Below are 14,095 nucleotides of genomic sequence, written 5' to 3'. Positions count from 1 at the left end.
ACAGACACCAGTAGATGCAGCAGTGCAGGAGTGAGGGGGGAGGCTGTCAGCCCCAGTGACAGCTGATGCATCCCCCCCCAACACACAGAGCTTCTACCTAAGTACTGAAGCTGGGCCAAGAAAACAACAAGCTCCATTTAGTGATGGCTGACAAGACAACTTCTGTTATCACAACTCTAGAACAGGTCTTTGCTGTTCTCATTATGAGAAAAATAGTCCTGGCCTAATTCCTAAAAGGCACATTTGCAATATGGGACACTGTGTGGTTTGCTATATTTCTTGGCTATTCTCATCCTAAAAACTCTAGGCACCACTGCTTTCCCTCACCAATCTCTTCCCTTGAGATGGCAGCAGCTAATACAGATCTTACCAAACTTGCCTTCCTTTCCTCACCCCAGCAAAGCAGAGAGACACCACCCCTCAAGCCCACTCCCCTTCCACTGAACGGCAAATCGCTCTGTCAGATGAGGTCTCCTCAAAGGAACATGAAAGCAGTCACAGACACAAACATGGACAAAGAAGACCCAAAGGGTTGGAGGCCCGGCAAAAGTACTGTCAAGACTAATCAAAAAGGACAAAACTGGAGTGGTTGATTTGAATGCCACCAGGAACAGAGTGCACACACATGTGCATGCACAGGCATGCAAACAAGGGGAGGGCAGGTTAAGCAGATCCCAAGTCCATTGGGAATCTCTTGCTTTTTTATTCTGCACAAACACGTTACACACTAGTAAGTCACGGCATGTACCTTTGCCTCCCCATTCTATTCTATCTGTTCCCAGACACTGATTTTGGTAGTTGTCCTCTGTAATAAGTGTCCTAAACGAGTCCCATGCTGGCTGCTCCAACTTTTTGAAGCAGAAACAGGAGGCTGAAATGACAGCCTCAGGAAAGGTTCACCCAAATCCTCAGTGTCCACAGCAGCCAACTGTGCCTCAGACTACACCGGATATATGTGTGTCACACCTCTTGTGCAGGTAGAACAAGGCACCACGTTCCACCTCAGTAAGGCAAGATAGGAGGCCATGGCCTGGAGGTACCCTCCCATGGTCTGAAGTCAGCAGGACTAACAAAGGGCTGCCCCCACTGTTTATTTAACAGCAGTCCTTGGCCAGACACCGAGCTGAAATCAATACTGCTCACATTCCCTAGCGATCCACAGAGGGTAAAGGCCCAGATTACCTTGGTGATAACTCCCACTACACGGAGGTAAAAGGTTTGGAAGACAGCCTTGGAAACCTTGATCATAACTACACCCAGAATGGACTTGCTCACCCCACATCAGCTCACCAGTAGTGGCAGGAACTGAGGGTCACGAGACTTTACAAATGCTAGTCACTCTTTTGCACAAGGTATGAGCTGCTAAAATTTCATTTGGAGACAGCAGAGATGCTGTACCAGCTGATGGCAGGCAACCTTGACTGTGCCTCTTCACAAACAAAAGCTCTGTGCCTGTTACTGGTCATTTCATGTCTCAAGAGCAATTGCATCCTACTGGGCCAAGCTTCTCCACCAGGGCCAGTGAAAAAGCAGCTGCACAACTTCAGAGAAAGATCTTACTTCTGCCTTCTTCCCAAAATAACAGGATGTCCAGGAAGGCAAGAGTCTGGTCTTTTGGGTGTGCTCCTGGAACAGCTGATGGTACAAAAACATCCATCTCCCTGACATCACTCATCTCAAGAGCCAAGAAAGGATTCAGGCAAAAGTATCCGGTGAGCAGGAAGAGAAATGAAGTTTATTTCCACAGGAGTCTTACATAGACACTACTGACAGGGCAGTGACATGCTAGCATTATCCCTGCAAAACAGTAAAGAGGACATATTGACACTCCTGAAGCAACAGTCCAAAGAGCAGAGGTTAGTGGGACAGTTTTCTTTCAGAGAGCTCTGCAGCCCATGCATAGGGAAGGTGGTCAGTCTATGGAGTAGGTTAACTCAAATTCAAAGAATATTAAGTGGACAAAGCATGTAAAACTGAAATCTCATGCTGGCCCACTCTTGTTGCACTGCACATGCAGCTAACGCAGACACGACCAAGCATGACTCCCCTGGCAAGGAGCTCCTCTCTCATGTAGAGAAGAATCCCACAGAGAGCAGCTCTGAAGTCCCAGCCAAAGCCCAACACCAGCACTGCAGGGAAGAGATGACTTCTGCTAAAAAGCACTACGAGTATTACATGCCATACTGCAGTACAGTTTTGCTGCCTGGAGTTTTTGTTTGCCTTGATAAGCTTTTGCTTCAAGTAGCTGATGGACAGGGACCTTTTCAATCTCCCCTTCCTTACAATATGCACCTTTGCTATTGTGGCTATGATCACCACAGCTACTAGAAAAAATAGGGACTAGCCCATTTATTTGAACAACTGATAAGGACAGAAAAGCATACCACATATTCCTTTGATTTCCAGTTTAAGCAATATCCTGAGTCTGAACATTTCACATGGGTGCATTCCCCCGTTTCTCCTCCAAACATGACACTAAGAAAACACAGAAGTTATCAAACACAGAGCTAGTATTAATCAGACTCTAGGGATCTAAATCTCACAGGCTCAGGGGAAATTGCTGTAGAAGCCCTATTTCTTCTTCAGTGGGTTTTCTGCTGATTCACAAGCCACAAAAAGAGTTTAAGGTAGGGGTAAGATTCCATTTGGGCACACACCCTGCCCAGCAATGCAGCCACTGCTGCTCCAGGCACTATTCTACGGCTAGACCCATGCTGCTAAAAGAAAGGCCAGAAGGCTGAGCTTGGTCCAAAATAGGTCAGGGAGCAAGCCAACATATTTTTTTGAAAATTTTTTTTACAGAATTCTCAGCTTGGGTGCTACAGCAGTCAGAGAACTCTGGCAAGAAACATCACCGAGTGCTCTGCTGATCAACCTACTACTTGCCAAACGTGGTCCCTTTTTGACTTGCCAGGAACCATCACCAGGCTCCCACACAAGGACTCTGCTACAGACATGCATGGAAGAGGTCTACTGCTCTGACCCTTACTGTCTTCCACGATTCTGGAGGGATACCTATATCCTACAAAACGGAGATATCACGGGACAGAGAGAATGTTTCCTCACATCCAGGCTCATCCTGACGTGGGATTTTAAGGCCTCCCTAAACCAGAGGTATGTGAGGAGCAGTAGCTTAATGGGGGGGAGGGAGGACGGACACGACCAAATCTTTACCCTTATTTCTAGAGAGAGAAATAATTTTTCAGTAATTTCCTCTCTTGTTTCTGTGCTTTTCCAGCTCATGTACTAGATATGCACACTGGCCTATCCTCCCAATCAAGAGCATTTATCAGGCACTGAAAGTTGAGAGATACCAGATCTCACACACACATTATCACCACCTAGATGTAAATCCTCTGGTGGACGGCAGTGTTTGCTCCCCAAAGAGGGAAGAAACAGCTGCAGAACAAAAGGGGGGAAAATTATTTATTGGGCAGTTAACTTCTCTTGTAGTGGTTTTAGTAGCAGACAAGGAACAGCCAAACTGGGGGACAGGGAAAAAAGAAATCAAAAAAGGTGAATGTAGGGAACAGACTGAGCAGATCTGGCAGTTGCCTGCAAAAAGGGACAGAAACGGCTCCATCTCTAAATGGGATAACAGGACCCTCAGAAACGCCAAGGATAAATCCTGACCAGAGCTGTACACTAATGCCATAGTATCATCCACTCCTGTTCATGTTTGGACAATACTGTGAAGCCTGGGGAAAGGACTAATTTGAGCACAGCTAATCACTGGGCTGATGAATCAGCTCTCCAGTGTGCATTCTCCTTAGGGAGAGAAAACTGGCAGAGGACAGCACTGCAGAAGATAGCAATATGAGGAAACAGCTGCTGAATTTGAGGCAGGAGCAGCCCATCATGTGGAAGACATTTTGGTGCAGTGTTCTTGGCCAAGATCATCACCCCCAGCCAAGTACATCCTACAGCACATAAGGAATAAGCACACTCCCTTAGGAAATCCATGGGATTTTCAACTCCAAAATGCTGGAACAGCAAAACCCAGGGCTTTTGCTTCTGTATATGCAAGTAACAGCAAGACAGAAAACATTATCACATGGCAAAAAAATCAAGGGAAATCCATATCCATGCAGTTCTCTCAAGCATAGTATCAATCATGTGCATCCAGAACTTACGAGCTTGTGATATACCTACACCTGTATCTCATGGAACATGCATTAATGTGAAGAAAATTTTTGCAGCGACTTGAGGTCCACTGGCTTAAAGTCCGCACTGTTGACTTCCCTCAGCAACCCTTCATATTATGAAATACAAAGTGAAACTCTTAAGTGTTTTCTACAACACTATCAGACTGAAACAGGAGCACAAAGCCCTAGGAAGGGCCACTACACAGTCCAATGGACTTGCTGCAATTTGCAGAAGCAGTCTTCCTGTTTCTTCAGGGTGTCGCAGAGTTTTCTGCACTTCTGCTAAATGAGGCTCCCACCTTTCTCACTCCCCTCATGGACAATCTCAAGCCTTGCCACGAATATTCACCCTATAGTCACCTGCCAAATTCCAAAAAGATTTAAGGCTCATTCTCTAATGACACATCAGGAAGCCTGGCTGGCAAAAGGAAGGCTCCAGGCTCATAGCTTTACTAGTGATCTCAAGACACTCTTTCAGCCACTGCTGCACTAATGCCCTTCAGCATACTGCCAAGCAGCTCTTTACATCAAAAGTAGACACCATTCTGAGAAGCAATGAATCAGGTGCAGTGATACACAGCATTTTTCCAGGCAGAAGCAGAGGGGAACTATTACATCCTTGTGCTTCCCTGGACCAGCACCAAGCTGCCATTCAGCTCGAGGAGGTTGTGCTTCCACCAGCAGCTACCCTTGTCCTGTGCAGCTATCTTTCCTGATCAGGCCACATATGTAAAACCATCTCCAGGAGAGGCTGCTGCAGGTAACGGCATCCAAAAGCAGCAGTTCCATTTCTTCCTCCACTCAAGTGAGCCATGGAGTCACAACATCTGAATAGCTGAAGCCACATATGGGCACTGCAACTTCCATATGGATGCTCAGGATCATGCCACCAAGCAATAGCTCCACCCTGCTGTCTGACAGCAACCCAAAAATGGAAAATTCAAGACAGAAGAATTGGAGGAACTGGTACTTGAGCTCACACTTGCAGAAATCTGGCATCCTTAGGAAAGCTTCCTTCAACATGCTGGAAAGTGAATTCCAGACCACAGGCAGACCAAACAGCAGGTAAGAGAAGAACCCACTGCTTGTTAATCTCACCAAACCAAGTTGCCATCCAAGTGTGTTGATTCAAAGGGAGGTAGGTCAAAGCCATCATCAGGTGGACATGTTCTGGATAATTTCACTTTTTTATGACAAACTTTATGCAAATACATCCCTGCACGGGAGTAATTATGTGGGACAAGAGCTTATGTAAAATATATCATCAGTACTTTGAATAAAAATCTACCATCATGACTAAAAGAATCTTGTATAAGTTGAATTACTTACTTATCACACAAGATAAAGCTCCCAGGTACTCTTGTCTATAAAAGGAAATCTTATAAATAAGCACTGTTATCTAACTGGCTTTTTTCAATAACAAAGATTTCATCAGCATCATCCTGCCCCGCACCAGCTAAGGCACAGACCAGTTAAATTAGACTCACAGCAGAAGATACAAGCTGGCTTCAGCTTTGAAGACCTTTATTTCCAAGCTGCCTTAATGGGACAGAGAAATATTACGCAACAAAACTACATTTCACTTTTTTTTTTTTAACCAAACTCGAAGTTTACAACTGCACTACTATTGTTTCCCCATCTGCAATGCTTTCAATGACAGATAACAGCCCATCTCCAGGACTGTTGTCCTCTCCATGCAAAGGCAAAGAATCACATAATGAAAAATTACAACTGCAAATGTACTTATGGTCCAAGAGTTTTTCACACAATACCATTTATTCCAACAAGCCATTTTAGACTTCTATGAACAAAAGTGGGTTTATATTCCTATGCCAGACTGCCTGATCCTCTCCTTTCATTGAAAAGTAAATAAAATCTACTCTTAATTCTGTCAGTATAGAGATAAAGATCTAACTTCAGTGAGAACTGCAAGTAACCTGACCTTTTAATTTTCCCTAATGCTTCACATGTGTCCCATCAGTGGCATACTAAGGTTTTACTTATTTGTTCTTTTTCTACATAGCATAAAAGAGCTTTCAGCCTGTGTGAAATATAATGCCTCAGGTGCTCCCCGTGGGCCTCTTATTTATTGTTCACTGTAACTTCCTTCTCCTGCTGGCAACTGGAGACTCATTCACCAGATTTCCATGATAACAGGTATAATAAGAGACAAGCACATATCATCTTTTGCATCTCTGGACACCTGCTCTGAAAGAGTTTTCTGTTCCTGTGTGCTGTTGTTTCAGTATGTGCATGACCTTTCCAAGGCAAGTGGCAGTTTTCTCCAGAACAGTCTTAGTCCAACTGCCAAACTGAAGGTGGAGAAAAACCACTTGCTCTCCTCAAATACCACCCAGTGCTACCTTTGTGAACTGAGAAATCAACAGCTTCCAAGACTTATTCCACACCCTGTAAAAGAGACTTAAAGCAAATGCAGCGTTAGTATTGTAGTACAAATAAAACCATTATACTCTGCCTATCTATCATTATTTTAATAATACTGATCCTTGTGTACCAACAGTGTCGGGTTTTTTATCCACTGTTTTTCTTCCAGGTGACCGTAAGGACAACTTTCCCCACAAAAGCTTTGTTTGGATAGGCACCTAGAAATGCAAAAAGTTCATTTTTCTCATTCTAAAGACTTTGAACACAAAGCAAGGGCACTCTACGTGTTTCATGCCCTAGCCTGGTGGGCCTTGTTACTTCAGATCATTGCTTCCTTCGAAGTCATCCTGAAGAGTAGAACCATATTAAAAGCCTTCCAGTCTTTGCTCAGTGGCTTTCAAACCTGTCAGTACCTTCATCAAAAAGGTATAAAAATTAGATCCTGAGGAAATGGTGAAGAGAAAAACAGGTACATCATCAGAAGATGAGGATATCCTTAAGCAAAGGGAAGCAGACCAGGTAAAGAAAATTCCATATGAGAGGCAGCAAAAGAAATGCAGGATGGTGGTCAGGACACATGGCAAGAAACAGAGAAAGAAAGAGGGCCTTGCTGTAGCAAGGGGCTGATACGAACTGAAGATAGGACCGCATCACTGTCTAGTTTTCCCTTCAGTAGCTCAAGGATGAGCAGACCAAAAAGAGTGCATGGACGAGCTTCACAAACAATTTGAACCACCACAAAACAAGCCTTCGGCCGGAGACTCAACAAGGACAGCGGTTTCAAGTTTAAAAGAGGGGAAAAAAAAAAACAAAAAAAAAAAAAACAAAAAACCACACCACAAACTTGATCACAGTCTAAGTCCCTGCATGGAAATTAAACCTCAGCTGCTGAGACTAAAACTTGGTAAACAAGAGACATCAGCTTCTGGATAAAACTGAAAAATAGAGGTCACAAGCAATGTATTTCAGCAAAGATCGCCAGACACTGGGAACAACTTAGAGAAAGCCAGGATAGTTTTCATTACTAGCCATTTTAAGATAAAGTCTGGAAGTCTTTCTTGGAGGCAAGTATGAGTACAGGATTATGAACACAGGGTTAATCCCATGACAGTTCCTATGGCCTGTACCTTTGGCTTGTGACCCAAGAACCCAAGGGGTGGACGTGTGAAGGGGATAAAGGGACAAGGAAATAAAGTACAGAAAATGATAGGGAAAAAAAGCAAGCATAGTGATAAGAGCAGCCTAAAAAAGAGCAAGAGGCTGCATGTAATCATTTTTTAAATTTTTAATTGAAGATACATGCGGGGAAGGAAAGAAATAGAACAAGAGAAACCAAACTGTGTGCAGGAGACTGGCTGGAGAAGGCAAAGAAGCCGTGAAGGAAAAGACAACCTTCTTTGTTTCCTCAGATCACTGAGTACTCCAAGGGTGAGTTTTTCAAGTGTAAAATTGCAAGTATCAGAGAACTGAGGTCCAGCTTGCCATGCAGTACTCCAACCAGCCTTGTGTTGTCCAGACAGTACATGATGCCACATGACAATAAGCCAGAAAAATGCTAAACCTGAAACAAGTCCCCAGTCACACTCACACACAGACTGACTCTTCCAGGTGCCAAATCCTTACACTTAGTGATCCCTGTCCAAGTGAAACATGGAAGCAGATGCTCTGCCACTGCATTGCTCTGCATGGTGCTTTCATCAACACAGCCACTGTTTTTTCACTTGGTTGTTTCAAGCTCTCTGACAAGGTACAGCAGTGAAACTTTGCCTTGACACCAGCTCTATGGGGGATCAGATGTGTGCAGGTGTCGTGATCTATGCAAAAGGAAAGGAAACACCAAGACACCAGGTATCAACACACAAAGCACAGGAAGCAAGGGGACTACCCAGCTGAGCTCTCTCTGTTGGCTTCTTCAAGCAAGAACTACAGGATCAAATTACAATAACCAAATTAAAAGGCTTTGCCACATAGCAGTGTTAAGTTCAGATTTTTATAGTCAAGGGTTGCTGAGGTAGTAAATTATAGGACAAATCAAAACGTACTGACCAATTCATTCATTAGCCATGGAAGCTTCAAAGCAGGCTAGTTTGTCTCGCTTACACTTCTATCAATTAAAGTAATCAGCCTCTCTGAAGGCAGCAAGAAAGTTTATTTAGGGCAGCACAGCATCTCTCACCTCTGTTAGGTGTGGGTTGGTAACCTGTTGGAGGAGGCAGACAGAGGGATTAATTCCCTCATCAGATCCGAGTTTACTCCTATCTTTGCTCTAAAAATCACATCCAGCAACACACACACAAACAGAAACTTCTGAAGGGAAAAACACTGCATAAAAGCTTATAATTCCTGCAACTGAGTACTATCATCAAGCTAAAAAAGGCAGAAAATGCAGATAGCATCATACACAAAGTCCTGGGCAAAACTCTAACTCTGAGGAAAAATAAGGCTCCTAAATGTTTTAGGAAAGTAAAAATGGGGGGGGGGGGGGGGTGTGAGGTCTATACACCCCCTTTTTCTTTCACCTACGTTTAATCCACACAGCTTCTTCCACTTATTAAAAAAAACCAAAACAACCAGACACACACAAAAAACCCCAGCCACCAGCAACATACAAAGATGGGTTCCTCTTCATTGACCGCATGTAGTCCTTTACAACTCATGCAACACTACCCTGGGTCAGATCAGTGATCCCCAAGCCGCCTGAAGTGGCCCCAAGCAAGGTTCACTCTGGAAGGATCAGGAGGAGAGACAGAAAAAAAACCACTTTACTAATACATAGATATACTCAATTAACTCCAGGGTGATTCAAAGAAAGAGGAATAATTATTCCCAAACACTAAAGACAGCTGGTAGTTTACTCACTCCCCATGCAGAAAGGCTTTTCAGAGTTAAATAGTATAGTCATCAAGAGATTTACTCCTCATGTGCATGCTTCCCCCTGCTTCCAGTTGCTGTGCTCCTGGGAGCTCCATTGCTTGTGTAAAAAAAGAGTGTTCCTTTTTAATCTACCTACTGCTTTTCAGATTAACTCCACAGCATGATTTTAAAAATTTTAAATTAAAAGAAAAAAGAAAACATGACATTTGACTCTAAGAAACTTTCTCCAAATAAGGCAGTTTTTAATTCTGTATTTTTTGCTTTCTCTGTGTATAGAACTTCCAAAAACAAAGAAGGGCAAAGAAAAAGAGAAGCAGTCAAATCCTGAGAAACCAGACTTTTTTTTCTTTTTTTCCAATTTGACAGATCTGGGTCCTGCTAGTAAGTGTTTGCCTTCAAGCTCCATGACAGTCCCTGGCATCTACATGTCAGAAGCCTGTTCTCACACCTCGTTGTCAGCCTAAGCATAGGGTTAAATTTCCTCTCATTCTCGGTTCCCAGATGCCACAAGAGGCTAAAATGGAACAGCAGAGCTGCTTAATACCCTACTAAGAAACTAAAAGACTACTTAAAAAAAAACAGTGAGATGCTTCTCTATATCCATCACATTCCCTTATTTCCACATATCATGACAGCAAAAGCTGTCTCCATATTACCCTCATGGATAACAACAATTAATAAGGAAAGAGAACTTCTCCTAAGGATGTGGGATTTAAAATAAGGATTGCTATTTCAGAATATGGAAACCATAAAACAAAACAATATGAACAATTAAAGGTTAAAATATTTACTGGCACATGGAAAAATAAAATTCCATGTTGACAGAAATTCCCAACTATAGTATAGTACATTCAGTGGTAAGTATATTAAGGCCTCATGCACACTTCAGAGGAGACATTGAGAGGCATTGCAGCTTTCTTTTTACAAGTTCCCAGATTCACCTTTCCCCCTGGCACCATCATAATCTTAAAATATCAAATCTCAACCCACTTTTAGCAAACTGAGAAGCCAGGTTGCACCACTCTTGTTAGATAACAGGTAATCCTACAGCATCAAAGACCTGTGGCTGCTAAGCAGGCAGGCTTGGGGCTGCAGAGGGGTCCCTGAGAAGCACTGCTGGCTGACTTACCACAGAGACAGCTGCTCCAAGGGCAGTGTACCTGCACACCCTTCAGACAGGGCTAGCAGGGCCTCCAGGCACAGGCAGCCAGAGAAGCAGCCTCCCTGACTTGACCTACACCTCGTCCGGCTCACAAGGCTTAAAACCTCGCACCGCCTGAGCTCACTGGACTGAAGGGATAGCCAGCTCCACGTTCTCTCCTTAATCCAGGGCTCATTTGCAGATGAAGCTACCCACTCTATGGCATCACCAGCACAAGAGACAGCTGGTCAGAGGCCTGCCCATTTGCACACCCTGCTACTGCCAGATGTGTCCATGTGCATGTGCTGCTAGTATGCCAAAAGATTAGCAAGGCAATGCTAAATCAGCTGGTGCCAGCCTTCGCTGGTGCAGAGCACATCCAGAGAGGAACAGCAAGTATGCACTGTCCCTGACGTGCCCACCACCACTTGCCTCTGAATTCAATATCTGACATCCTTCAGAGATCCAGCTGTAATCCCATGTTGCTTAAAACATAGATACCATTTGGGAAAGTCACATAATCAGGGTAAAGTGCACAGGTAAAGCAAACACGCAAGTGCCTTCTGGATCACCAAGAGCAACTCTGGCACTGCTCATATGCAGGCAGGTGAATTCAATAAACACTGTATTCAGTGAGTTTTACTAAGCAGTACAAGTGAGTATGAGCAGATTTAACTTTTTGAGTGCTTTTTACAGTCAGAAGGAAGTTAGGACTTCTCACAAATGCATTTCACCAGATGCCACACTTGGCTTTTCAATCCAGTGCTGCCACCTTCTACCCAAGCTACATCCACCCCTGGAAACACACTCAGCCCCACAGCCAGTGGCTTGTTATGTCACAAAGCAGCATTTGATTACAATCCTCAAGCACAACTTAAAATATTCAGAAAACACAAGTTACAGTGTTATTTACCCATTTCATTATAATGTTGTAACATGCTGTTGCAAGTAAGAGTTTTTGCTTTACAATGTACACACTGGGAAATAGAATATATTTTGACCCACAGAAAACATACTGGCTATTTTTAGACATAGAAAAATAGACAAAAATAATCACACAGTTAACACCTTTTGAAAACTACAACCAGCATTTGATGCACCCCAAAGGAAAGGATGATTGCTTTTCAGCAGAGCAATAATCTGATTTAAACATCATTTGAAGTACTAGTTACTGCCAAGATGGGCATGACTTAGTGAGCTGGGGGAAAGGTTTCTAATTATTTATTTCTATTAAAGCTCTGCTTATTGCTTGATTCTTAAAAACAGCCAGCTATGCTCCTGTCTTTCTCTGGGACATTAAAAAAACTAAGACAAAAGGAGTAGAGACATTATTAAAACCCTGCTCTCCTTCCACTGCATGCCCTCCCTCCAGAAGGGTATTTAAAACATCAAATGCTTACTCAAAATAATAAAAAATTTAATCCATGTAGACCATGTACATACAAGGAATTTTAATATAAACTGAATGCTTAGTGACCAAGTAACTTGTATGACCTTCATTTCAGATAGGCATCCAGCTACCGAGATGAACAACATTCAGAAAGACTCCATGAATCTTACCTGAATTTGCACTATTGATGTGGCTGCTTTTCAGAGGCTGGACTTTCTCTTAACATCCACACCAATAATTCTTTCCACAGCTCAAGATGGCTGTCATACTTTCTATTCTAAGGTGGTATTGCAACTATGGCCCCTTTATCAGTCCAAAATATTCTTTATGAATTATGATAACGATAAAGCAGTTTCATTCAGGACACATGGAAATCCTGAAATCAAGAGGACTTAGACATATATCTGAGTGCTTAGATGAATAACAGAGGATTGGAAAGCACAGAGAAGCAAGTACTTTTTGCTAGGCAATGACACTGCTCTTCAGATGACAAATTTTTTTTCCAAAGCTGGAAAACGGCAGAGATGTTTTCCTGTTTCTTCAGAACATCAGATTTATTAGAAAGCTACCACATAGTGTTCCAATATATGTATTAGCTTGGAAATACTGTGCTAAAGGACAGCAGGAAACTAGGGAAAATAAAATAAAACTTACCATACCAATCTATTCACTGTGTTACTCATTTTGCCTTCATCACAGTGGAAGCAAACTATTTCATCAAAATGGGTATGACCAGGGTGGCCAGGAACAGGTAAGAAAGCAAACAGTCAAGATACTACTTTGTTCAGCTGCTTAGAAACTATTTAATGCATAATAAAAATCTTGATCCTGCCAACAATTAAATATCAAGGTTTACAGCACTTCCAGTCCCGTAAGTATATATCTTTAAAGGCACACTATTTATATACTTAAACAGCTGCATCTTTGCTATGCTGAACCTGTGGAACATTCATTTGTCACAGATTACTCTGAGATCTTGATTTCAGAGTGATTTTAAAGAATCTTACAGCAATGAAACTATATCTTTACAAGAGTCAATCTCAAACTGAATTCACACACTGACATACGTGTGTATTTGCTTACTGGCATCTAAATGTTCTGGCTTTAAGCACGCAGACAAACATAGAGACAGGGAGGTGAAAAGACAACTGGGACCTGAGGCTTCTAGGTTAACAGGCAGAAAAAAAATTGCCTTGAAATTCTAACTAACACTTATGGAAGACATCTATTTCCTAAACACTGGCTCTTTCCAAGATACATCCACAACATCCATGTGGGACTGGCTGATGTGACACCAGACCACTGGGAAACCTATACTCTTTGACAGAGGTGGCTCCAGGCCAGGATAAACACCCTAGAGTGCCTAAAGTGACATTAGATGTTCAGATATCTGAGTCACCCCACTAGTCTCTACAACACTTCATTTAAGCAGAGAAGATTACAACTGGATTTAGAATCAGCCCAGTCCTTCCATTTCCATTTCCTTCCATTTCCAGAAGGTTCATCTGTGGTTGGCAGAAGGCAACCAACAGAATGAAAATAGAAGATAGCAGAATGAAAGGACTAGGCTCTCACAATATATCAAGGGATTTGCAACATAATTTCCCATTATCACCTTGTGAGAGATCATGGAAGTTTCTCGTTTTATTAAAAAAAAAAAGAGCAAAATCAGACTCAGGAAGAGCATATATTATGACCTCAACAAATGTTTTTTAGGTACCAAAGACATTAACTATAGACATTAGCTACCTGATAAACACACTCTCAGAAAGTGTCTTCTACCTGCACAGAGCCGCTACCCCGTTCTCCAAAGTCACCACAATTACTGATGGGAAACACCATAATACCATGAGCAAAGGTGGTGTAAGAATGGCTTAAGACTCCAAGTACTCCATCTTATCTTACTTGAGTGTTTTACTAAGTTTAGTCTACTCCCTGGCAGGACTTTACATTTCAAATTCATACTGGGAATGAAATAGGTCAAAACAAAACATAGCCATTGCTGACCTACAGGAAAAAAAAAAAAAAACAAACAAAAAAAACGAAACAAAAACACCCCAAAAAAAGCAACACCAAGCCAAAAGGAAAGGTTTTTGTTCTCCTTTGGGCTTTATTGCTTTCATCCAAACATTTCTGTTAGTCAAAAGTACAAATACAAAA

At 42.5% G+C, this 14,095-nt stretch overlaps 1 protein-coding gene across 4 annotated transcripts in view; it reads right to left on the bottom strand.

Annotated features, from left to right (window-relative positions):
- AGPAT3 (1-acylglycerol-3-phosphate O-acyltransferase 3) overlaps positions 1–14,095 on the bottom strand; it is a 92,133-nt gene that overhangs the window by 63,193 nt on the left and 14,845 nt on the right. The gene's annotated exons all lie outside the window — the stretch shown is intronic.

Source organism: Apus apus, chromosome 1 (genome assembly GCF_020740795.1).
Source record: "Apus apus isolate bApuApu2 chromosome 1, bApuApu2.pri.cur, whole genome shotgun sequence".
Lineage (NCBI taxonomy): Eukaryota > Metazoa > Chordata > Aves > Apodiformes > Apodidae > Apus > Apus apus.
The sequence above is the reverse complement of the archived record's forward strand: the minus strand, read 5'-3'. Positions and strand labels throughout refer to the sequence as shown.